Raw genomic sequence first — 27,385 nt, forward strand, 5'->3', positions numbered from 1 at the left:
CTGAGCATTACTCTGTGTGCAGTGATTAACTTTGTGCAGGCCAGGCAGACTGGTGGCTCAATGGTGCTAGTCAGAGGTGGGATTGTGGCGGTCTAGGGTCTCTGCTGAAGCATCTTTCTAGTTTTCCCTTTTCCTGTTTAAAACTGAGCCTTGTTTTATTGCCATTCGTAAAGCACTGTATAGTGTCAATTCTGTACGAATGTTGAGTAATATGATAAGATTCAAACCTAGTAGATTTTTGCCAACAACTATTGAGAGCAGATGCAACTGTTCCCCAGGCTGTCATTTAGGCAACAATTTTTAATGTGAACCCAAGACTTGTATGCAGTCTATAAATTTTCTTGCAGATAGTGACGTCAGTGATCTACTTCTTGCCTAATGATGTCCTGACTCCTAGTGAATGGAGTCTACACTCTTAAGTTGAGTCTACAAAATTGAATAACTCTATTGTGTTTTTTTCCTAATGGTCCGCCATAGCCATGACCTTAATATACAAATGTATTTAATTTGTGTTCAGTTATATCAATCCTAGTGTACAAGTACCTCAATGACTTGGCAGATGGGTAAAGCCCTGGAGGTGGCAGTAAGTGGTACAGGGTTGGAATTACTGTACACCAAACAGAATGCCTAAGAAACTGTGGGATTATTGATTTTTTTCCTTTGGCCTGATCTGTTTTATTGTACTTTACCAGAATCTCAACATTGATTGATATATATATATATATATATATATATATATATAGATACCAGGCTTCTTGGGTACATGGCATCATAGTTTAAGCGAATGGGTCATTTAAATAATAAAATACTAACTCTTGTCTGTATTGTTTTCCCAGATTACTGTGTAAGGATGTAAATAGTGTCATGCCACTGAGACTCTTGGTGCCAGTGACATTGTGTGTTTTATAGTGACATATTTTCTCAATCTATAGTCTTCCTCTGGGCAATACTCCTCAGGGGAATTTTACCACCAGTAGTGATTTAATTCGCACTGACTGACTGCTTGACCTTGAAAACTCACCAATGCGTATAATGATAATCAGCAGTGGATTTTTATGCAAGTCAGTCCCTTTTCAAAGCCTATTACGCTGGCTTTCTAGAGAGGGCTATGGAAGAAATCTGGAAATAAATTATCGTCTTTACTTAAGTTTTCTGCAGTTTAACAAAATTTACTCTATTTTTTTTCTATTTAATTTCTTTGTTTATAGTAATATGACGAAAACCTTTATTCTAATGTGTGTTTACTTACTGAGATATAATAGTCTAGTCCTCACAAAACCCTAGTGATTAATTTAATGTTATTTTCAATATTTAACAAACAATGGGGGCAATTCAAATTCAGTGCGATGCGGAATTGTCCCGGAGCTATTCAATTGACAGTGCTTTTAAGGAACCACTTAAGTCGAAGATTACTGTTTACCGTGCCTTTAAGCTGGGTGTTTGGTCTCAGTAACCGGCATTATCCAGCTAATGTGCCGACCGCAAGGCTCTTGGAGCTGCGCTAAGACTGATAGCATCGCGGCATTTCTGCTCGCACCTCATGATGCAAGCAGAAATCCTGTAATCTGAGTTGAAAGTGTGGTAAATTGAATAGCTCTGGGAACTCCTTACGGGGTTATTCAGCAGAACGCTGAATTGAATCTCCTCCGATAAGCCTGCATGAAGCTCTGTAACTATGTACACCTTTAATACTACCATGCAGTATTAATAAACGTGGTAGTATAATTTTATATGGTCATAATAAAATACCTCTCATTATTATTTCTTCAAGAACTGCTACTACCTGTATATAAACGCCGAACAATTGGTGTTTTGTCTAAAGCATTTAGGATTTTTGTTGACACATGACTATGTAGAATACATCTACGATAATCTCAGAAGCAATTTATCTATAACACCCATATATTCTGTTGCAGTTTACAAGTGGGAAGAAAACCGTAATAAGACCAGATTTGGTAATATCAGTCAAAAATGTAAAATGGCCCTGATCGCAAGATTGTAATCTTTAAGCAAGTGTTGCTGTTCACCAGCCTACAAAGGTTTAGAAGACAATTTCCAAGTACTATACAGTAGTTTGTAGTTAAACATTCTGCAATAAGGTTTACAAATGGAATCATTGAAGACTGTCAGTTTTACCAGAAGTGGGTGTTGCTGTACATTCAGAATAGCAATTTGCCTACATTCAGTTTTTCCCATTTTGTACTTGGTACAGCTGCGTGGCAATAGTAATGCCATTTATGTATACAAAATAAAGTCATTGATGCTAGCATTAGTGTACTGCTAATCTGTGTATCTAGTAAATAAAAGCATGGGGGAATTTTGTTCATATTATGAGCAAAACATTTAAGCTTGCAGCCTGTCAGGTGGCCCCAAATCTCTGCAAATTCTTACACTAGCATATACTGTATGCCTAACACCATTAGATTGCAGTTATTCACTCACCTCTCAGTTACAGAAGGTACGTTAAGACATACCTTCCTACCTATATATCTGTCATTACCCAGTTTTGTTCTAGTTGTAAATCGCAACGGAATATGCTGCGCTATATAAGAAACTGTTAATAAATAAAAATAAAATACTCGCCTGCTTTGCTGGGCAGCCAGGTAGGCAGAGTGGGGGCTTGGCGACTGGGAAAGAGCAGCAGCAGATGTTGTTTTTATAACACTTCTCCAATCTGACTCAGTTCTCTATAGGTATCATGAGTATAATAGAGCTTTAGACTTGCATTAAATACAAAAACCTTGAAAATTATACAAAGGTAAGGTACCCACTTTGGGTCATCAGTTCCAAGGATTATCCTACCCATTAAGGATCCAGGTGAGGCAGCCATCAGAGCCGACCCTAGCCAAATTAGTGCCCTAGGCAAGATTTTGGGTGGGGCCCCCCATGGGATCCTGAAAAAAGGGGTGTGGCCTCATGGAAGGAGCGTGATCTTTCTGTGCTGTGGCCCCTTCCCCCATTGTGCTGTGCTCCCATCACAGATCACAGCACCCCTGACCCAGCACCTCTCTCCCAGCACATCACAGATCACAGCACCCCTGACTCAGCACAGCACCCTTCACCCCTCTCCCAGGAGAGCACCCTTCACGACTCTCCCAGGACAGCACTCATCACCCAACACAGAAGACCACCCATCACCCCTCTCCCAGTACAGACACAGCACTCATCACCCTCTCTCCCAGTACAAAACTAATCACCCCGGCACTCACCTAGCACAGCACCCCCCCAGCACCCTGGCCCTCCACCAACACAGCACCTCCCTCTCCCAGCACAGCAGGGTGTCGGTACTCACCCTTACCCAGCACCACTTTCCCAGCAGAGCACCCCTCTCCCAGCTGTAAGCACCACAGCACGCCGACCCTTTCCCACTTACAAACTTACTTGAGCGCAGGCTGCAGAGCCACCCAAGTCGAGGTACAGCCAGCCATGGGCAGCGGACCCACTTTTCCCGACTCAGGCTGGCAGGCTGCATCCCGGTGTATGCCGCCCCCGAGCCGGCCCGGTGCTAATGACTAGTTGCCTCCAAGAGTCCCGTCTCTGCAACCCGCAGCTGGTTGTTCTGCTGCTGCCCGCTCACTTTGTTGCTGTCAGCTGAGCTCCGATTGTTGACACTGCACAGCAGCAGGTGTAGCTGTCAGTCTCTGCCCAGCTGGCAGCAGGTTCCTCGGCTATGCCTGCCCGAAAAATCCTCCAGCCCTATGTGGGTTTGGATGCCCCTAGGCATTTGCTTAGTTTGCCTATGCCTAGGGCCGGCCCTGGCAACCATTTTAGGCTGAGTGCATATGATTACCCTGTGGAGAATCAGCAATGCCCAGGAAGAGATGACACATAATGGGGAAGATAAATATACAAGACGTGATAAACAATCCTTGGATTGTTCATACTACATAAGAGAATACCAGACGAGGACAGCCATCTCTGTGCACTGCAATGTGTGAGATAAGCAATATATGGAAATCACTTAATTTTACTCTTATAGGTTTTAACAGGATTACCCACTGCATACGTAAGTTCCTTGTGTTCATTCCACTCTTGAAAGTACCAGGGAAGACAGCCACCTACGGCGCAATACATAGGTTACAGTGGACAGAATGAGCAATTCATAGAAGTGTAACATGCAGTGAGAAATTACAGAAATTAGTACAGTAGTTTTATGTGGACAGAGATACTGGACAAATGGATATGGAAAGAAAGGGGATAGCAGAGGAATGGTAAAAAATACTCTTTATACCACAGTATTATAGAAAAAAAATTAGCAGCAGTTGGTCAACTGATCCTTGGTCAATATAGGCTCATGTAACAAGGTAATGGTTACCACTAGAGATGTGCGCCGACCCTCGTGTTTTGGATCTGGATCTCCCCTGGTTTTGGAGCTGAATCTGGTTTTGGATTTTTTTCCTTGGTGTTTTGTTTTTTGGTTTTGGATCTGGATTTTTTCTGAAAATATCATAAAAACAGCTAAAATCACATAAAACGGGCCTATTTTTGTTCCTACAGTATTGACCTCAATAACATTTATTTCCAGCCATTTCCAATCAATTTTGACCGCCTCACAATTTTATTTTTTTCATCCAGTTAAGGCCAAAAGGTTGCATCCAGCTGGCTGACTAAGCTAAGCGACACAGTGGGTAGCACTAACATGTGACAGTTTAGCTTCCAAATTCCAACACGGATACAGTGTGTTATACAGTGTGGGTTGGATACACCAATAGTGCACTTACTGTGACGGCAGTGTGGGGTGCAGGCAGTGTCCTCAATGCGAGAGTGCCAGTGGTGTCCTCAATGCGGAAGTGCCATCAGTGTTGGCAGTGTGGCGATGTTGGCAGAGTGGGGGCCCTGGCAGTGTCCTGAGAGCATAGTGTCGGCAGAGCGGGGGTGCCAGCGGTATCCTTGGTGCAGGAGTGCTGACAGTGTCGGCAGTGCAGGGATGCCCTCAGTGTGGGAGTAGCGGCAGTGCGGGGTCACTGATGGAGTCCTCAATACGTGGGGCAGTAGTGCGGGGGTGCTGGCAGTGTGGGGTCGCTGACGGTGTCCATAGTGCGGGGGTGCATGCAGTGACCTTAATGCAGGATGCCGGTGGTGTCGGCGAAGCAGGGGTGCCAGTGGTGCCCTCAGTGCATGTGTGCTGACAGTGTCGGAAGTGCAGGGGTGCCGGTGGCATCCTCAGTGTGGGAGTGCCGGCAGTGTGGGGTCGCTGACTGTGTCCTCAGTACGTGGGGCAGGGGTGCTGGCAGTGTCCTCAGTGTGGGGGTCCTGATGGTGTCGTCAGTGCATAGCTGCTGGTGGTGTCCAGCAGTGTCGACAGCGGGGTTGTCGGCAGCAGGGGGTGCCGGCGGTGTCGGTAGCGGGGGCTGCCAGCAGTGTCAGGCAGTGGGAGATGGGCGGTATCTTTTGCTTCCTGTGCCCATATTCAAAGGCCTTAACGCTGATTGGCTGAGAGCCATGACAGACTGCTCTCTCAGCCAATCAATGTTAAGCCCGCTCAAAACAAAACCTCTCGATCCGACAGCGGATTTTCATCTGTTTTCTGGCATTTAGGAGCAAATTGCTTACGATCATTTACTCCCATAGGTTACCAGATTTTCATTCCAACCAATCAACTAGTTGGACAGAAAATCTTTGTGTACCCAGCCTTAGTCCGACAAGGTTTTTCCATTTTTTTAAATGTTCAGCTTTGGTGAGCCTGTGTCCACTACAGCCTCCGTTTCCTGTTCTTAGCTGACAGGAGAGTAACTTGGTATGGTCTCCTGCTGATGTAACCCATTCACTTCAAGGTTTGAGATGTTGTACATGCGGAGATGCTGTTCTGCATTGTTTGAGTTACTGTAGCCTTCCTAACAGCTTGGACCAGGCTGGCCATTTTCCTTTGACCAATCTTGTTACCAGGGCTTTTTCACCATAAGAACTACGGCTCAGTGGGTGTATATTTGTTTTGTGCACCATTCTAAAAACACTTTGGTTCAAGAGTTATTCCACAGTCAAAGCCACTTGGATCACATTTACTTCCAATTCTGGCGTTCGAGACGAATAATTGTGGCCCTTGACCATGTCTGCATGCTTTTATGCATTGCTACGTATTTGATTGTTTAGGTGTGTACTAAGAAGCAGGTGCGTACGTACGTAGCTCTGTATTTGGCTGTTTAGGTGAGTAATAAGAAGCAGGTGTGTAAAAGATGCAGGTGCGCACCTTTGACAAATGCAAAATTATAGATGTTACAATAATAGTGAGGTTCTTAATGGACATTTTGATCAGTTTATAAAGCCTATAATGGATTGTGAATTTTATTTTCAGTCACAGAAGTGTAAGGCCTTTAATTGTAATTGGAAATTGGGATATGTGGACCAACTTTCCTGTGTGTGTGACTGATTGTGTGTGTATGTATATGTAGGTATATATGAATCGGTCACACTCAGTGCACAAGTGCAGTAGGGATGGACATTGGAAGCCAATAGTCAGCAACAATCGATGTTTGATTCGATGGAAGTACTTTTTCCATCAAATAGTGGGAATTCAACGGTTGCCAGCCATCGGATGCAGCTTTCCAATGCCCATCCGATTGCTGGCTGTTTTTTTTTTTTTTTTTAAGCTGCGGACACCCGAATGTAGTGTCTGCATCCCAGCTAAAGTGTGCATGCACAAAACTAGAACGGCTTCTAAGCATGCGTAAAGTATAAAAATCGCAATGGTTATAAACTCGAATGATTGCGATGGCTAGTTACCATCGCATTGCTGGATCATATATATATATATATATATATATATATATATATAGTTAGTGTATGTGTGTATATATATATATATATATATATATATATATATATATAGTTAGTGTGTGTGTGTGTGTATATATATATATATATATATATATAATTTGTGTGTGTGTATGATATATATACACACACACCCACACACCCCCCTCTCCCAAGCAAGGTCCGGTACTACACAATAGAAACTTTGCTGTGTGCCCTCACAAAGTGCAAATATAGACAGTCATCGTTGCGGCACTACAGTCAGAAATCCAGCTCTAAGTCGCGTAAGTAGAGGTCAACGTTTCAATATTTAATCACATTTTCTTCAGGACATGAAGAAAATGTGATTGAACATTGAAACGTTGACCTCTACTTACGCGACTTAGAGCTGGATTTCTGACTAGTGCCGCAACGATGACTGTCTAATATATATATATATATATATATATATATATATATATATATATATATTTATATATCTCCACCCACAATTGCTGAGCCTATTTTTCCAGAAAAATAACCCTGGTAATTACTATGTTGGATACACATTTACTCCTGTATGTAACATGTCTGATTTATTAAGGGATAAAGATTTGACACCTCAACTATTGTTTAGGAATGATTTGCTGGATTGGAGGGATTGGGAGTCCATATGACTGTTTTTCGGTGGAGTCTGATTTAGTCGCTATATGCGTCTGTTCATGTCTGTACGTAGGACATCCAGATGGCGCAAAGTTTGCAGCGTTTGATATGTATATATTTTTTTTTTCCTGAATTTTCGTATTTTTTGCCTTCAGAATATTTGCAGTGGTGTGTGTAGTACAGGAAATAGCATGATGCATACACTGGGCTTGATCCTATTGGGTGCAAGTAGGGTTCTGTGAGCTGTTATCACAGTGAACTCGCACTGCAAATTCAATCTGCAATCTACTTCCAAACCCGCATTGATTTTTCAGAGGAAATTTGCGATTTTTTTTTTTTTGAGCGCATCCCACTGAGCAGGTGAAAAGGTAGGAACAATCTTTATTTCTGGTGAATTTATCTTAAAAGCTCAATAATGGGTTAAATGATATGGGACAAGTATGTGGAGGTGTAAATTATGTAGGACAGGGATGTGTGGCTGATGTATTGATAGAGGGGTTTTTGAACTTGCAGATCAGTTAAGTGTGTTTTCCAACTGTGTACAAACTTGTATAAAAATGGAAAAAAATACTATATAGACTCTTTTCTGTACAAAAAAGGCTGGAAAGACTTTAATTTATTAAAAAACACTTGGCTGTTATCATTTTTCACCCATTAATAAAAAGTGCAAAAATCAGCCATTTTACACTTTTTAAAAACCTCTAGTACTTTCCTTATGCTATCTCAGTTGTCACTTTTTTGTGGTCCAGGAAGGCTTCCCCACTTTTCCATGCACTTCTCCAGGTCGCATTTTGTAGAAATGGCCGATTGTGTTACACTGATTGCTGTAGAGAAGGAAGTATGTAGGTATATAAGTGGAAGACCCTAATCATGAAACTGCATTATACAATGTAATATGGCCTGCCCATGCTGCATCATTACCCAGCACATGTCTACACTTTACTGGGGTTTAAATTAGTGGTGCGGTTATTTAATTTGTCTTGAAAAATACATTTTGCAGAGACTAATTTGAGGGGAGGGCGCCCCAAACTTGTCTAGGACTCCTTGCGCTATTAATCCGGCCCTGATATAGGGATGGAAATAACCGGTTTTATTATTGGACTGCCTTTCATTGATATATCCTGTTTAATAAAGTTAGGAATGCAGCCGGCTTTGCATTGCATGATGGTCTTTTTAGTTCTAGAGCGAGACTCAGTGCGTAATAGCAATAAGCCCCTAAATTTACTCCATACTATAACTCCCGGCAGAACGTGGGCAACCACTCTCCTCTCCCAGCACTGGTTGGATAACTTGTCAGTACAGAGACGCACCATTGGCTGCATGTGTTTCCAAAGCTGCGTGGTAGCGCTGTGAGTTGTCTGTGAGCGAGGAGACTGGGAGAGAGCAGTGATGTCCCCATATAGAGGCCAAATCAGCAATGCAAAGACCCTTCAGACTCACTGATCTGTCATCAGGCAGATGGCATGACTGGTTACTCAAGGTGCCCTTTAGGGGTTGACTTTAGGGCACCAAAATGAAATACCCCCCCCCCCAACTGCGCGCGCACACCTAAAAATGTTTTGGTATCGGTGTGTGTGTGTGCATATATATGTATATATGTGAGTGTATATATATATATATATATATATATATATAAGACAATGGTATTCCGGCACTCACATGACTATAATCCAAGAAAACTTGCTCAGGTGCCTTCCTTTATAGGGAACAGCGTCCCCACAATACCAATCCAAATAAGGCGGCACTCAGAGTCCATGTACTGATGTAAATAGGTGGTGTTTATTCACACATTCATTGACGTTTCGGGGCCATCTGACCCTTCTTCAGGATGATATATATATATATATATATATATATATATATATATATATATATATACATACACAGTCAGGTCCATAAATATTGGGACATTGACAGAATTTTCATATTTTGTCCTCTATTCACCACCACAATGGCTTTGAAATGAAACAAACAAGATGTGATTTAACTGCAGACTTTCAGATTTAATTTGAGGGGTAATTTACATCGAAATCAGGTGAACAGTGTAGGAATTACAACGGTTTCTATATGTGCCTCCCACTTTTTAAGGGGCCAAAAGTAATGGGACAAACTAAACAATCCTAAATCTAACTTTCACTTTTTAATACTTTGTTGCAAATCCTTTGCAGTCAATTACAGCCTGAAGTCTGGAACGCATAGACATCACCAGACGCTGGGTTTCATCCCTGGTGATGCTCTGCCAGGCCTTTAATGCAAATGTCTTCAGTTCCTGCTTGTTCTTGGGGCATTTTCCCTTCAGTTTTGTCTTCATCAAGTGAAATGCATGCTCAATCGGATTCAGGTCAGGGGATTGACTTGGCCATTGCATAACATTCCACTTTTCAGCCTTAAAAAACTCTTTGGTTGCTTTTGCAGTATGCTTCGGGTCATTGTCCATCTGCACTGTGAAGCGCTGTCCAATGAGTTCTGAAGCATTTGACTGAATATGAGCATATAATATTGCCCGAAACACTTCAGAATTCATTCTGCTGCTTTTGTCAGCAGTCACATCATCAATAAATACAAGGCAACCAGTTCCATTGGCAGCCATACATGCCCACGCCATGACACTACCACCATCATGCTTCACTGATGAGGTGGTATGTTTTGGATCATGAGCAGTTCCTTTCCTTCTCTTCTCTACCCATCTCTCTGGTACAAGTTGATCTTTGCCTCATCTGTCAATAGGATGTTGTTCCAGAACTGTAATGGCTTTTTCAGATATTGTTTGGCAAACGCTAATCTGGTCTTCCTGTTTTTGTGACTCACCAATGGTTTGCATCTTGTGGTGAACCCTCTATATTCACTCTTGTGAAGTCTTCTCTTGATTGTTGACTTTGACACATATACACCTACCTCCTGGAGAGTGTTCTTGATTTGGCCAACTGTTGTGAAGGGGTGTTTCTTCACCAGGGAAATAATTCTTTTGTCATCCACCACAGTTGTTTTCCGTGGTCTTCGGGGTCTTTTGGTGTTGCTGAGCTCTCCGGTGCGTTCTTTCTTTTTAAGAATGTTCCAAACAGTTGATTTGGCCACACCTAATGTTTTTGCAATCTCGCTGATGGGTTTGTTTTCATTTTTCAGCCTAATGATGGCTTGCTTCACTGATAGTGACAGCTCTTTGGATCTCATATTGAGAGTTGACAGCAACTGATTCCAAATGCAAATGTCACACCTAGAATCAACTCCAGACCTTTTACCTGCTTAATTGATAATGAAATAACGAGGGAATAGCCCACACCTGTCCATGAAATAGCTTTTGAGTTGATAGTCCCATTACTTTTGGCCCCTTAAAAAGTGGGAGGCACATATTGAAACTGTTGTAATTCCTACACCGTTCACCCGATTTGGATGTAATTACCCTCAAATTAAATCTGAAAGTCTACAGTTAAAGCACATCTTGTTTGTTTCATTTCAAAACCATTGTGGTGGTGAATAGAGGCCAAAATCTGAAAATTCTGTCAATGTCCCATTATTTATATACCTGACTGTATATGTGTGTGTGTGTGTGTATATATATATATATATATATATATATATATATATATATATATGTGTGTGTGTGTATGTGTGTGTATATATATATATATATATATATATATATATATATATATATATATATATATAGTGTGTGTAAAAAATATATGGAGATTGCGTGTTTGTGTGTATTCACTTTGAACAATGAACATAAAATCTAATCTATGCTGTGTAAAACCATGTGACTTGACCCATATTACTTGCAGGAAATTGTAAATCAGTAAATTATATGGGTAAAAGGAAGTCTCCGGCAGTTGCTGTTACATTTGCATATATAGAGTTGGCAAGCAATCAAACAGTAGCTTCAGGATGTAGGGGTTCAGATTGTGTGAATATTGAAAGGAAGCTTTACATAATACTGTACTCAGTTGTCTGCTTCATGCTACTGTAAAAGCCTAATGGGGATGATTTTGTAGAAAGGATTTTTCTTCTTTGTGCATTTCTGTAACTTTTTTGGTTTTTAATTTACATAACAATTATCTAAACAGTAAATGAAATGTTCTTGCTTACAGATAAGTAACAAAGGTGCAATAGACATTATTTTACAGAGCCCCGCTACTTATAATTATCTAGATTTTTCAAATGCATGGAACTCTAACAGGGTGCGTTTTCGAGGTATCCTCATAATTTAGTTCCACCTGTAGATCTTTTGTTAGTCAATTAACACACCTGTGCTCCAGATAGATCTAGAAAACATGCACTGTTAAGGTTTCATGAGGACCCGGTTTGAGAAACACTGCTTTATCTGCTGAATATTAAATGGATCCAGAACACATTTTGTACCCACATCTTGCCACATGGTAAATACTAGAATGATTACTGTTAAGGAATACTAAGAAACTACCTCATCATAACATACATTACAAATAAGATTGGTAATACGCTGAGCGTCTCAGGCATACTTGCCAACTCTCCCTGATTGTCAGGGAAACTCCCTGAAATAATAGCAATTTCCCTGATTGCACCTTACCCCCATTATGAAGTTGTTATACAAAAAAAATCACATATATATACAATCAAATGGGATCATTAGTATAATTTTCCTGTATTGGTTATAAGGCACCATGATCCTATGGCTACATGCATTTTCTGAAAAGTATCAGTGTGTTCTCATCAACAGTTAGATCTTACTAACTGCTTTGTGGCTCATTTACATTTGGAAGTCAGTTTTATGACACCCCTCTCAGATGTAGCAGTACACGTCCACTTACCACCACTTTACCACCACACTCGTAGGTGTTGCCTTCACAATCTCCCTGAAATACTTTTTCAAAAGTAGGCAAGTTTGGTCTCAGGTCAGGAAATTAAAAGTTCACAGCTGGAGGCCATTTGTTTGTGGTAACAAAAATGTTTAGAGAAGTGGGGAGGACCACTTAGTTGCAGAAGGTTCGCTGCGCTATTGAAGGAGCTCTCCAGAGTTAGTATACAGTATATGGGGCCAACTTATTAAAAAACGTAGATGATGCCTTTTCAATATGTGGGTGTGGAATGATATACATTTATGTAATTCTTACATAGCAATAGTTCCACTTTAAACAATCTCTCATCAGAACTAGATAGCCTGCTTTCTACTGTAAAGCTCATCTCTGCTGCATCATCATCTTGCATATGTTTTGGCATTGTGATGTGATAATTTTTAAGACCTCCACAATGTAATCTTAAAACCCCTTTCCCCCACAGCCATCAAAACACCCAGGGGCAGATAGATGTAGCTCTGGAAAGTGATAAAGTACAGAGTGATAAACGACCAGCCACTCAGCTCCCAACTGTCATATTACAGGCTGTGTTTGAAAAATGACAGTTGGGAGCTGATTGGTTGGTAGTTTCGCGCTTCACTTTATCACTTCACAAAGCTGTATAAATCTGCCCCTCAGTGTCCTATGCCAAGGACTTCTGCAAGTAAGGATGATTCATCCCAGCTTGCGATTTCTCAGCCTTGTTGACAAATGGAAGGTGAAGATGAAACAGCGCTGTAAGATAGGAAGTGCAGCTTGCTTTGGTACTATAATTAGAAAAAAACATATGGGGGGAAATTTATCAAACCTAAAAAGGTGTTGGCCCACAGCAACCAATCGGGTACTAGTTATTATGGAGAATGTAATAGATTTCTTTACAATGTTTAAACTCAAAGGGCCATGCAGGAGGCTTACTAACTTTTTCCTTGGTGTTAATGCGGTTTGATACTTGAGGTTAATTAGCTCGGTAGACTGGGGTCAGTGGTGTAGTGAGTAGGTGCAGAATTAGAGTCCACACGTAGAATTTCAGTTAAACATAAATGGTGCTTTTACTTCCAGCATGTGAAATCAGGAAACAGAAAAATAATAAACAAAACCTAGCCCTTGTTTAGGGTACTAGCTCACTTCTTGAACCCTCTCTACAGAAGCAGCTACTCTGCATAAAAGTCTCTGAGATTGGTGGTCCTTCCTGCCACATGCAGGACTGGACACTGGCCTGGTATGGCTTCCTTAGCTTGTTGGCTGCCACCTCTCACAGTCTGGCCTGCTTCCTTACAGGTACCATAGCTCAGTCCCAGAGTTTGATAGCCTGCCCTGTATTTCACAGGTCTAGGCTCAGGCCTCCCGGCCCTCACTGGCTCGCTAGCACAGTGAGCTCTGTCTGACTGGTCTGCCTCAGTTCTCTCTGGACTGCGTTCCCTCAGCAGCCATTAGGCATATTCCCACAATACCTTTTTAGTCTGTGTGGGCGGATCTTCCCTGCCCCACACAGAATCTGCTGCTCACCGGTGCCACCTCTGGTTATACTGCCACAGCGGGTACAAGAAGCTATTACAAACTTGCATGGGGTAAGTTCTTTTGAACTGCCTAGCTCCTTGAAAATCACACCCATTTTCTGCTTGATAAGATAAGGATAACTACTTTGTAGGTGCAGTGGTCCAAACATGTCCACCTCAATCAAAATCATCCAGGCTTCAACTTTTAGTTTTCTCTCAATTTCTCCCTCCTTCCTTTGTTCTCTATATATAAATCTACACCAAAGCTCTGGCACCAGGTGACAGACAAATATAACTCTGTGTTATACAGTGTGGTCTAGAAATCAGAATACAAAAATGAGCATAAAACATTATTTTTGTATTTTAGTAGGCATATTCAAGATGAGTTTTGTCTCCTTATAGCATAAAACTGCAATGAGTTGCAGTTCAATTGCCTTTCACTTATTAATATATGGTGAAGATCCACTAATATCTGTGAGAAATAAGTAATATCCTTAAGAGTAGATCAAGTCTTGGTCTAGAGCACAATAGCCAGAATAAAGTTAAATGACATATTGTAGCAGTGTCAGTGATGCAATAGAGTTGCAGTTAATTGTAGTTTCGGTTAGTCTGCCGATAAGCACAGTTCATTGAGAATATACAGATCACCGGCACCCTGTAGTTATATGAGGACAGTGTACATTAACATTAGTGAATAAAGTTAGTACACCAAGTCAACGCAACAATACCAGCATCGAGGTGGACACCTTACCTTGGTATGTAAGAAGGAGCAGAGTCCATGTTGCTGAAAGAAAAACTTGATGATTCTTCAAAAACTCCTTCTGGATTTGCTAGAGGTTTGCACTACTACAAGTTGAGGTCATGGAGATCGTGAAGACGTTATTCAGCTGGCTGCTTCTGAAGATGTGAGGGGGCAGAGTCACTGCCGCGTTTCGTTTATTGAGCTGGACTTTCTCAAAGTGACTGTCTCCATGTATCCTTCTTGTACTCCTGTAAAGCCTTCATGGTGACATTATTATGTAAATTGGCCGCACATATTATGAAATCTTGGTGACCCATTTCACATTGAGTTTTGGTACAACTTCCTGTATAGTTCATGTTAGACCGTAAAGATTACAGTTTGTGTAGAGAATTGCTTAAGTCTCTGTATATCTAACAATTAAACTGTCTACAGGCATGAGGAATAAACCTGAATTGGGCTGTTGTGTCCAGGGGCTTTATGTAATAAGAGGCTCCTCTGTGTGTTAAATAAAAAAAAAACAAAAAAAAAAAACGTAATCACGTTTCAATTCGGCTGAGGTGCCCTTAGGCACGTTTCTCAGAAAGCATTTTTCACTTTGCCAGTTGCCCTTTGGCACTTGCTGTACTTGAGCTGTCCTTTTTGGAAGATGTGCAGTTCGGTAAATATTAAAATAAGAATATATTTCTAACGGAGCAGCTTGAAAAGGCTCTGAATGCTGTGTTTCTCCATTACATAAGGTTGAACTGGCTGACCTGTTCTGATGATGTGGTTTTCCTTGCTTCTTACTTGTCCTGTTGCTCTGTTTTATAACCTGTAGTGCTCTTTTGTCTGTGTTTCATAATAAAATGGAGATAGAATGGGCTACACTAGAAAATCTACTAAATTGCAAAAAAAGTAATATAAATGGATTCCTCATCTACTTATAATACATATGAACTAGAATGCTTATTAACTGGCATTTAACTTTACATTTTCTTCAGAGAAATTCTATCAAATCACCAAATCAAAATAAAATGTAATGTATGTAATCCTTTTGCCCCTACCCCTTTATGATTTAAATAAAAATATTGTATTTAAATTGAATTCTCCAAGGTGATGGTCAACATGTTCATGTTACTTGTTGATTTGTCTTGAACTTAGTTGTCACTTATTGGAATGGTGTGTGTGAGCCACAGCATAACAGCAGCCTGTGAAGATTATCGGGGGCTGAATGCCATCTCAGGATGGCATTCAGTAACACCATCAAGTTCCGAAAAAAAATGCTTTTTCGGAAATTGAATGGCCCTGACACTTATTTTTTACAAAAGTATGTGAAAATGTTAATGTCACATGCTTTTGGGAAAACTAAGTGATGATAAATAGGCCCCCTGCTAACAGCAGGAGTCTACACGTTTTGGACTAGTCTGATGTGGGTGAGTCTGTAAATTTTCCTGCTCACTCCATCCGTCCTCACCTTCCCTCCCCTCTCAAGACATTCCCTTTGATAGCTATTTAAATCTGATTCATTAACAAATATGTAGATTTGTTAATAGTTATACTGAATAAGGCTTAAATAGCTCCTAACATGATTTGATAATTTAAAATAAAAAAATTACCATTTTGGAATATTTTTGGATAAAACAGTTGATATATATTCATCAAAGCTTTATTTTATTTTTTCAAACTTTATTAATCAGAGCATAGAAAAACATATCACAGTATAAATTGATAATACGTATAATATATATCAATCAATTATACAATAACACAATCTATATACATATAACATCTTCCCTGGACGTGGTCGGCTGGGCCCCCCTCTCCCCTTTCCAACAAAAATAAAATCAAATATCTTTCTAATATTAATCCGGAGGGTCAAAAACAATCGGAGGGTCATTAATCAATATACGGGTCTCATACCATGATGTGTATTGAAAACAATTGAAAATGTGATGTTTAATAGATGTAGATAGCGAATCTATAAACCCTTCACATAATTGGGAAAAATAAGTTATTTTAGCTTCTATTTGTAAGGTGGAATCTAACCAGTCCATCTGAAAGACATGAAATAATTTATTTCTAAATAATATCGATGGGGGTAATGGGTTAATCCACATTTGAAGTATACTTTTACGGGCCACTGCAGAGATTATCATCAACAATTTCTTAGTTTCAGGTGGGGCTCAAACATCTGGTGGTAAAATGCCCAATATTGCCCATTCCGCCAATAGGAGTAAATAGTTAACCAAGCAAGAAGAGGCATATCTATTGACTGATGGGCCAAAACTGTCATATCAGGGGACACTCCCACATACAATGAACAAAATTTGCCTCCACAGCACCACATTTGGGTCAGTTGCTATTGTCCGACACTCCCATCACAAACCTGCGGTGGGGGGAAATATAGCCATTATGGTAAATATTGTAAAACATCTCCCTATACATACTTGCTGAGCCTATAGACTAGGAATAAGAAAATGAATTCAATATTTTATCCATAGATAAGTGAGGGAATAACTGACCAAGAAGAAAGATCTGTAGTTATTTTTTCATGATCCATTGGAGGATGAAGAATTTTATAAAGTAGGGATATCATCCCACTTCCCCCCATAGGATGGGCCAATAAACAGATCCAGAGAATTAGACCAGTCTGAAGGTGAGAATACCCTAATTACTGAGCTTACATAATGTTGAGCTTGATGGATCGCCCAAAGGTTAGACTGAGGTAGGTTATATTTAGTGGAAATGTCAGCACCCCGCAATGGCTCACAAGTCTCAGTATCAACCAGCGCACGGACCCACAAAATCCCCCTTTTTTTCCAAGAAGCAAAGGGCACCGAAGCAGCGCCATTTTGAAATTCGGGATTCAGTGGTAATGGGAGAAATAAATAATAGTGACTATTGAGGGTTTTTCTGTTTTCGTGTAAAATGCCATACTCGCCAAGCCAAAATTAAAAAAGGATTGTGAACAACCTCCTCTGGCAAATCCTCCCTGCGAGAATGTAAGAACGCTAACAGATGGCATCGAGGAAGAAAGGATTGATCTAAAACCGAATCTATATAATGATCTGTTTTATGTAACCAATCTGATATATCTCCAAATCCCCGCATGGCTCTAGAGTTTAAGGTTAGGTAAGTTTACTCCCCCATTATTTTGGGTGTGTTGAAGTTTTAGTAGCCCTATACGAGGGTGGCTGGACTTCCATATAAATGTCCTGAAATATAATTATTTTTTTAAACTATTTAAAACCTAATTTGCTTTCACTTCTTGCAGGACTACAGTCTTGCAAGATCAGCAGCAGGGGGCAATCCTAAGGATCGCCCATGACTCACTGTGGGGAGAGCACAGGGGGAGGGGGGGCTGATGCAGTGTAGGCAGCCCAGGCTGTTGGGCAATGCTACTAGGATCTTCTCTCCATGGCAGTCCGTGTAGCTGGGGGAGAAAACAGAAGCTGCACCTTCCCTTATCCACTCTTATCCACTTGAACATAGGCTGCAGGAAGCCTGATCTCCCTTCTGTTCCTCGGCTGGCAGGACGGGGCAGCGAGGAGGACTGGCCAGATGTGCAGTCTCTGGCTGCTGCTAGAAGAGTACCTTCCAGCAGCCTCTGCAGGCGTCTGCCATGATTGAATCAGGTGTCAGGGAAAGCCCGTGCCAGGCAACTGGTTAAAGACTGTCCGCATACAATAGTGTATCTGAAAGTGCATCAAAGGACATCTCATATGAAGGCTATTACTAATCGAAAACCATATTCCTGTCCAGTACATATGGGCAAATCGTGGGATTTCAAAGGGTTAAGTTGAGCTGACATTCTAAAAGCTTTTTATCTGTGTTTTCAGCAATATTATTTATGTTGCCATGTCTCATCTATGTACTGCTAAGCTAATAGTAATCAAATATGATGCTAGATTGTGCTGGTGAATTTAGACTATATAATCCGTTAGCGGTATTGCAAGGATAGCTAGCACTGGCTTTTCCATTTATTGAACTTAAGTGTTACTATAGTACATCAAGTAGTAGAAATATAAAGTTTATCCAGCTCAGTACAGTACATTAATACTTAATGTTCACTTCATAGGCATCCTTGGCAGTTTGTGCTTACTAGATTATGATTTAAATAAATGGACATCTACTTAATCAAAGTACATGTTGATGGTGATCTAAAGAGAACCTCGTACTGATGAAGTCCACAGAGCACATCTTACCATTCTGCTTTTAACTCTGTGTAGGTTTAATGTGAATCATCCGATCGCTCATTGACCAAACAGAGTTTTTTTCCAAGCATATAGCTATAAACAAGTTATTTCCTTGCCTTACAGGTGTGGCTAATATCTGTGCCTTAAGATCACACATGGATTTTTAGATACCTTGAAATAGATTGGTGTCATTAAACTATGTTCCTATTAAAATTCTGTAGATGGACATAAATACTAATTTTTAATAGGTATTGTTAAAGGGAAAATTGCCATATTATAAAGTGTTTAACAGTGTACTTACTTCAGATCAGTCTTGTATGCAACAACATGACAGAAAAACCAAAGACTTTACTTATGTCAGGGTCTTGTTACACCTCTTGAGTCTTCTAATGCATTTCTGAATTTAATGATTGGTATTTTTCCTCTTTGGTTCCACCATCAACACCTGTACTGTGCTGCAGTTGTAAGAAAGCTAATGACCTAAAAAGATTTTTCACGGACTATGGCTAGAGCATTCTCCCTGCTCTTGTGGTTTATTTGGCTAGAGCTGCTTAATGTTGCGCATATCCTTATACTAGATTCATAAATGCCTGAGAGGCTCAGCCCACTCGCACTCTTCCAGCAGGGCTGATGCCATAGTGGAGTGGCTGGTGCGGTTGGGTAGAGGTTGCAAATAATTATTTAACTAGCACTACATGAGTGGAGCACTAGTTTTTGTTTCTCCACAGATTATCAAAGAATGTACATTCTTTATCGTTAATGAACGTTCCACCAACCGTTGTGGACGTATTAGAAAACCCATTTGTTTTACATGTTTGACTTCAATTAACATAAAGTGCACATATTTATGCTTTCTATCACCATGGTCATTCATGGTGTATACAATGTGACTTGATTATACAACATCCAACTTCAGAATGGATCTAACCAGCTTATGCTTTAGAAGGTATAGATTTTCTACAGGAGTGTGCAGCTAGTCTTTTAATACAGAGCTTGGCATAATATGTAACTCAGTATCCATTAAATGAAATCTATGAGCCAGCAGGATCATCTTAAGATGTGAATCCATTTACACCATTAGAAATAACGACCAAACGTTGGCCATCAGTCATTTTTTTTTATTTATTTTTACATGTATTGGTTACTTTGTCTTCTGGGATTTGTCCAGAACTGATTTAATAGCCAGTTAAAATACCAATGATCTTCCATGTTTAGGGAGCATGGGGTCATCTTGTATATTGATTGTTTTAACTTAGAAATTGTGTTAATTCCTCTAACGTTACCTAGTCGGTAGCACTCCCTTCCTTAGTTATGACAGACAGAGCTGACTCCTTGTAATGTAGCAGGGTGGGTCAATAACCCATTACTGCATGAATATCAGGTCTAATGTCTTGGTCCAATTATGCACATTTTAATAGGTACTTGAAGATATGCGTGCATTGGTACTGTGAGTTAATTGCCCAGGGTAATGAAGTATGATGACCTATTACTACTCTGGCTGTGATACACCATGTAAGCTTTTTTTTATTTTTTTTTATTTTTTTTTATTCAATAACCCCTCTGGTTCTTTTTGTATAAAACAAACTGGATTAATGCTTGTTTGCACACAGTTTGCCTGCAGTCAGTTGTGTAAGTTTCCCAGCTCCCTCCAGTATGATACAGATTGAGCTTCTGCTCATTAATGTAGCATTATGTTTTAGAGATTGCCTCTCGCACATGCAGCTTTCTTATTGCAGTCAGTTCTTTTAATATAAACCCAATTCTCTTACAATGCTTGAAGGCTATTAATGAGCAAATTACTTGCTTTATGCTTTTTCATGTGATCACTGTCTGTTTTACAGCTTGGGATCCATTAATGTGAAGTCACCGGTGTACATGACGAGAGCCTTGGTCTCCTGTTTGAGATATGAATATGGTGTTCTGAAAGGCCTTGGGTTCTGGAGCTTATATTTCTTATGTAAATTGTCTGTGTTTGTATAGAAAGCAATGTCTAGCCATTTTTAAAAAAATGGCATGCTTGTATCCTAGGTATTCAACAGACTCTAAAATTATAATCTTGCCTCAGCAATTTGCCAGTTCTGCATTAACAGAATGTGTATTATATCTATCTCACTATATTTATCTAGTTATATCTATATACAGAATCTATATACATTGTGTAAGGCTGTCTCGTCACCATGTGTGAGCCCCAACAGTTCCAACTGCAAGGGAGAAGGGACAACAGTAAGAGAGGGTGACTGTCTGCCAGGGTAAATATTGGAGGGAGTGGGTTGAATTGGACGGGTATAGGCTGGGATGGCTCCTCAACATGGGATGGATGGGATGGGATCGGTTGGTAAAGAATTGGGAGGAGTGGTGGCAGAGGAGAGACAGAGCCATGATGGGGGAGGGAGAACAGTAGAGAGGGGGCGGAGTTGAGTGGGACGCGCAGATACTGAGGTGACCCAGCATATGCCAGCCTCGTTAAACTAGTGTGTGTGTGTGTGTATATGTGTATATGTGTATATATATATATATATATATATATATATATATATATTAATGTGTATGTATATATATATATATTAATATATATATTAATATATATATATATATATATATTAATATATATATATATATTAATATATATATATATATTAATATATAATGCAAGAAAGCATGTCTGCATGTTTGTCCTTGTAGCACGGCCAGAGTTTTGGACCTAGCTCCATCAGATTTGGCATGGAGGTGTAGTTTGACTAGGATTAGGTTTTTTACCTAGATTTGAACTTTGTCAGGGCTACACACTCACACAATCCCTGAAAATGGGGAGACACTTAAATTACAGAGATTCCTGGGCTGGCTCAAGTGGAAATTGTCAGTCTGCCAAAAACCTGTGTGAAGCTACAAAAGTATCCTTTTAACGGGATGTAGTCAATTTACCTCTGATCAGGATGCTGGCAGTCGAGATCCTACTACCGGAATCCGGACCCACGGTCAGAATAGCGCCGCTGGAATCCTGACATCAGTTGAGATGCCGATGACTGAATCCTGGCAGCTGGCATCCCAATTGTAAGTATAGCGGGCCGGGTTAGCTATTAGCCGCCAGGGGAGGCTTAGGTTTAGGCACTACGGGGGGGTTAGGGCTAGGCTGCAGATAGGGGAGGGGGTGTTAGTGCCTAAACCTAACCCTTCCCCTTTAGTGTCTAACACCCCCTCAGGTGGTGCCTAACCCCCCATCTGCAGCCTAACCCCCCTAACCGGGAGGGTTAGGGTGCAGGGTAGGGAAGGTTAGGGTTAGGATGCAGGAAGGGAGGATTAGGGGGTAAAGGGGGGAGGGTTAGGATTCTTACCTAGACCCTGTCAGGATTCTGAGCATGGGGATGTTGCTGTCTGTCTTTTGGCAACAGACATCCCGACTGCCGGTTTCCCATACCCAACCCCTTTTAACCTCACAGTCTGAGCATGTGTCAACTAGTCTAGAGTTAGTCCTTTTTAAAGTGACTATATATAAAATATATATATATATATATATATATATATATATATACATGTACATGTACAATTAGTCAGCCCTCTGTTTGCGTGAAAGGGGCATAACTAGAACTTTGTGAGCAATTTACCAAGATCTTAAAAGACCCAACCCCCCCCCCTCCCACACAGAGCCCATTTAAGTTATATCACACAGTGGTACCCTGTATACACATTATCCCAGTAGTAATGCCCCTCATTCATTATATTGCATAGTATTGCCCTTTACTGATTTAGCCACGTAGTAGTGCCCCATATAACACGTTATTCCACACTATAGTAATGCCCCTTAACACTGACACACAGTAATGCCCCTTACACATTATACACCCCCCTCCCCCTTTGCAACTCACCTCTCTGTGTCCCTCCAGCAGCCTCTCGCCTCAACCTGTGTGCAATCAGCATCCATCAGGTGTGGATTTGGTGTCCGGCTGCCATCTAATTACAGCTGGCGCACCGGCTGGCCGTGGCAGACATGGACAGACAGTGCTGGTGCAATTTGAATCTGGCGCCGGTTGCGAGCCAATCCGAAGTTGCCACTGCTGATTGGCTGCCTTGTCCACGAGCTCTGATTGCCTCGCGACTGGCAGCACTGTCTCTCCTTGTCTTCCTGCCAGTGCGCCATCTGGGTTCCCCTCGGAGGCCCTGACTGTACTAGCCCACCTTTAGTGTGTGTGTGACTGGGTGCAGGGGGAGCGGCGGCATCCCTTGCACCCACGATAGTTACGCCATTGTTTCCATGCATGTTACAAAACAGTGGGGTCCTTTTCAGGATCAATAGAATGGAGTTATAGACGAGGACCATGTAAGCAAATAAAGGCTGCAGGTGTGCTTCAGTATCCAGTCTTACACCCGGGCAATGGGTGCTGTTTCTCTGTATAAGAAAAAAAACTGTTGGATTGTGGGAGGAAGCCCATACAAACTTCACGCAACTTGGTGGGAATTGAACCTAAGACCTCAGTGCTGTGAGACAGTAACCATTACACCAGCCGTATACGCAATATTCTCTAATTGCAAGTCTCTTCAGAAATAATTTCATAACTGCAGAGAATGTTAACGTGTTTATTGCAAAACTCTGAAGGTGCGTACACACTAGACGATATTTTACACTATTTGCCCAATTCCAATGCATCGGAATGACAGATCGTGTAAAATATGTACATATCGTGAGTGTACACTGCCGATTCGCGTCCCCGTGGATCGTACATCGCATCTTCAGATCTTGCCTACAGCAGGCAAGATCTGCAAATCTCAAACACGATCCGGCTGCATATCGTTTAATGTTTATGCTTGTACATTGTCATTCGGATCCGCATACGATGCTTGCAGGCATGGATCAGGGAGATCCGTGTTGCGAGCATGAAAGACACAGATGCATGGACGGATCTCTGTCCGTGCATCTGTGTCTAATGAATAACCTGTGAAAAAAATAAAAATATTGCCTTTTGCTGTGGAACTGCAGGTCCCAGCAAGCCTCCCCCACATGCTGGTACTTGGAGGACCACAAATACCAGCATGCGGGGCATTACGGGTCTGCTGGTTCACAGCAAAAGCAATATTAAAATAAACACAGGACACACACACACCGTACAAAGTAGAAGTTTATTAAACATACATGCGTTCACACACATGCACACACTATCTCACATACTTACAGATGGGTCCACATACATCTTGCCTCCTGGCCAAGCAGCCCTTCTTGTTGCGCCGTGGCGTGAAGTAGTAGCGCCTATAGTCTTTTCGTGCGTCTTTACCTTCAAATGCATCTTATTCGCACAATAATGTGAATAGATAGCACAAGCAGCTTCTGCTGCTTAAAATGACATGCAGCATGCCTATGTTCTGTGTGCTAAACACTACGTTAGTGTTACAGCCATTTAGTATGCAGATACACCTGCACTCGCTCAGAGAACATAGACATGCTGCATATCATTTTAAGCAGCAGAAGCTGCTTGTGCTATCTATTTGCATCGTTGTGCGAATAAGATGCATCTGAAGGTAAAAAGATGCACAAAAATACGCTCTGCACTACCGTGTCACACTGTGCTCCCGTGTTGTGTGGCATGACTTGTAGCGCATAGTGGATATATGTATGTGGGCACATCTGTATGTATCCCTGTAGCCCATTGGCCCCCTTGCCCAGTGAAATCCATAGGGTACCTGTAAAAAAAAAAAAAAAAGAGATCCATACTCACCGTCTCCTATGCGAAGTTCGGGTCCTCTTCGTTCCATGTAGGGAATCCATGGGGTCTTGGCAAAACAAAAAACTCAAATACGCGAGCGACCAGACACAGTACCCTCTTCTAAGGACGGTACTTCCCGAATGAGAGCTTAGTGGTGGGATTTCATTATGGAAACCCCACCGCTGAGAGCTCATTGGCTGAAATAGGGGAGCCTTCCGCCTCTCTGCCAATGAATGGTTCCCACCATTGACTTCAATGGTGAGGACAGCAAAGGTAACTTAAGCCTTTCATTTTTTTTTACACAACAGCACAGATGGATCTCACCCCTCCGTCTGTGCATGCATCTCAGATATCCCTGATCCGTGGAAACATCTGTCTGCTATCCTGCACGATCTGAAGATCGTCAAATCTTTAGATCATGCATGATAGATCTTCTGAGACATTGTGCAGCTTTTGCTGCACATCGTGTCTTGGAGTGCTGGGGTAAATTCGAGGGAAATTGCTCATATCATCGCATCGTGAGCACATCGTCTAGTGTATACGCATCTTTATGTTGCAAACTTTAATGCAGGGTCCTGTTACCTCTGTTTGTCTATTATTAACCAGTCCTGTTTTATTACTGTTCTACTCCCAGTTGTAAAGCACAATGGAATATGTTGGCTCTAGTCAGAGAAAACCATTAACAAACACCGAACAACTGGCTGTGTGTACTATCCCAGCAGCCTCCACAACCACCTCCCCTTTGACCCGGATTTTACTACCAACCTCATCAGCGGGTCACCGCATCACCTAATTGGTACGATCATCTCTTCCTTAGAGAGACAGATCCCAGAGTCACACTGTAGCTCACACAGGTGGACATATAACGAAGGCCATTTGAACCAGGTACATATGGAAGGAACTCCTTGTATGAGTCACATACCCACCACCCATAACCTTGACTTTCAGTTTGACCACCCACAGGCTCTGATTAAGGGCTATTATTACTGGATTTTTACATTTCTTTATCACTATTGGCGAGCACTGTGACTCTCCTTTGTAGCAATAAATTATTTAAACAGCCACATTGTTGCATTGGTTTTTATTAAATTATATTACACGTAATAAGCCTACCACATCCATCCCATTTAGGTGTAATTCTCTAGCCAACTACTTACCTCTTAACCAAACTAAGAGATAGGACATCTCCTGCCAGAGCAGATCCTGAAACATTTACACACCACCTATGAATGCAGTATCTATCTACCATATTTACTATGGAGTACTCCTTACCTTCCCATATTTTTTTGGTCCGGATTCTGTATCATGCAAGACCAGTCATTGAAACCACTAATGTCTGTAGATGTTGGGATGGGAGAAACATTGCTTTGCATTAACATTGCATTAATCTTCCCCAGCATATAGATAAGTAATGCATAGATTTTAATCTGCTCTGGACAAATTCACTTTAACTTTGAGGATGTGTAATGGATAGCTTCACAGAGGAGAATGTAATTGTTTAATCGCAGCCGCAGCTCGAGTCTAAAGTGACAGAAACCATTCAATTGTTTGTGCTGCTGGGCACTAGTGCCACGGGCGCCCATCACTATCACATATGTCGTGCCTAAAATGTAGGTTATTAGCTGCGTAAACCTGCTAATCTCATCTGAAGAGACAGTTAAGGCACCCAAAAGCTGGGCGTGATTCAGTTAAGTCGCCCTAAAGTCCTACTTTGGGCGGATTTCTTCTTGCACCTAAAGAGACTGCAAGCAGAAATCTGCGATAAGTAATGGGTGCCTGCGGCACAAACAAATTAATAGCTGCCATCGGATTCCTCCAACAGAAAAAAGCAGTAGTGCTGGATTTGCACGATGGTGTTAACTATGAAGTTCAGTTGCATATGGTTTCCTGGCAATGAGTGTGAATGTGACAGAAATATCACAATCAGATCTGGATTGGTGCAGGAATATGTAATTTGAACAAGCAGGTGATGTAATGTGGAAGTAGTTTATTGAAACAGCAGAAAGTGATGGAGCTTAGAGTCTGTAACATTAGAAAAATTGTTCTTCTCCAGCAAGGTCTAATATATAATCTCCTAATTAAATTGGTGGATTTAAAAAAAAAAAATAATAATAATAAAAAAAAAAAATATATATATATATATAAATTATTTTGTTTTCTGTTCTCACAGAGGAAAAATGTAATCTTATTTTTCTCATGAATCTTCAGCATGTTCCTCCAGGAGGCTCGTTACAGTTTCCAGCTATCTGCCCTCTACACACGACTGGCAAAACATCCTTGATTTGCACTTCCCAGGGCGATACATTTGTCTTCTCCCTACTGCCACATGAACTTTTGGCAGTACGTTTAGGGGATAAAAGGTGGATTTTAGCCAAGTAACCTATGATGTTGGCTTTCTGTATAGTTTAAGATTTAAGCCTTCGTGTCTTACAATGCATATTGTATATCTTGCTGACTTCCATTCAGTGCTGTTGTGTTGAGAGAAGTGAATGCAATATATTTTAGCATATCCTTGCAGGATATATTACAATAAATCTTTGGCAGTGTAAACTCCATCGACCTAGGAAATGGGGTAAAACCCCGGTCTGACCCGGCTTGGAACAGTGTTTTCTGATGAAAAACGGGTATTAGTGATAGCATACTCTGTTGCGCTGAGTGGCAGGCATCAAGAGGGGGGTGAGGGTGGCAGGTAATGATTGCCCCAGGTTCGGGCTTAATTGAGGGGCTGGGCAAGGGCCCAGGTTAGCTGCTGAGGAAGACAAATGTCCTCCTTTGCAGAAGCAGAGCTGCGCATAATGTGATAGTGTGTGTGTGTATATATATATATATATATATATATATATATATATATATATACACACACAATTTATTTCTGGAGGGGGTATGGCCATGCCTCCCAGATCAGCTCTGTTGTCCTGATTGCATTTCACAGTTCTATTTTGTAAATGCATACCAAGCAATAGCATCCAGTAATGCTGGCCATCCACTATACAATTATCTGTCAGATATCTGTCCAATCTGGCTGGTTGGTTTAAAACCTGGTAATGTATGGGAGCAAATGACTGTCAATCATATG

The 27,385-nt window shown here is 41.2% G+C and overlaps 1 protein-coding gene across 2 annotated transcripts in view; it reads left to right on the plus strand.

The window, feature by feature from the left end:
* SND1 (staphylococcal nuclease and tudor domain containing 1) overlaps nt 1–27,385 on the plus strand; it is an 876,127-nt gene that overhangs the window by 227,263 nt on the left and 621,479 nt on the right. The gene's annotated exons all lie outside the window — the stretch shown is intronic.

The sequence above is a fragment of the Taudactylus pleione genome, unplaced genomic scaffold (genome assembly GCF_031769625.1).
Source record: "Taudactylus pleione unplaced genomic scaffold, aTauple2 ptg000019l, whole genome shotgun sequence".
Taxonomy (NCBI): Eukaryota; Metazoa; Chordata; class Amphibia; order Anura; family Myobatrachidae; genus Taudactylus; species Taudactylus pleione.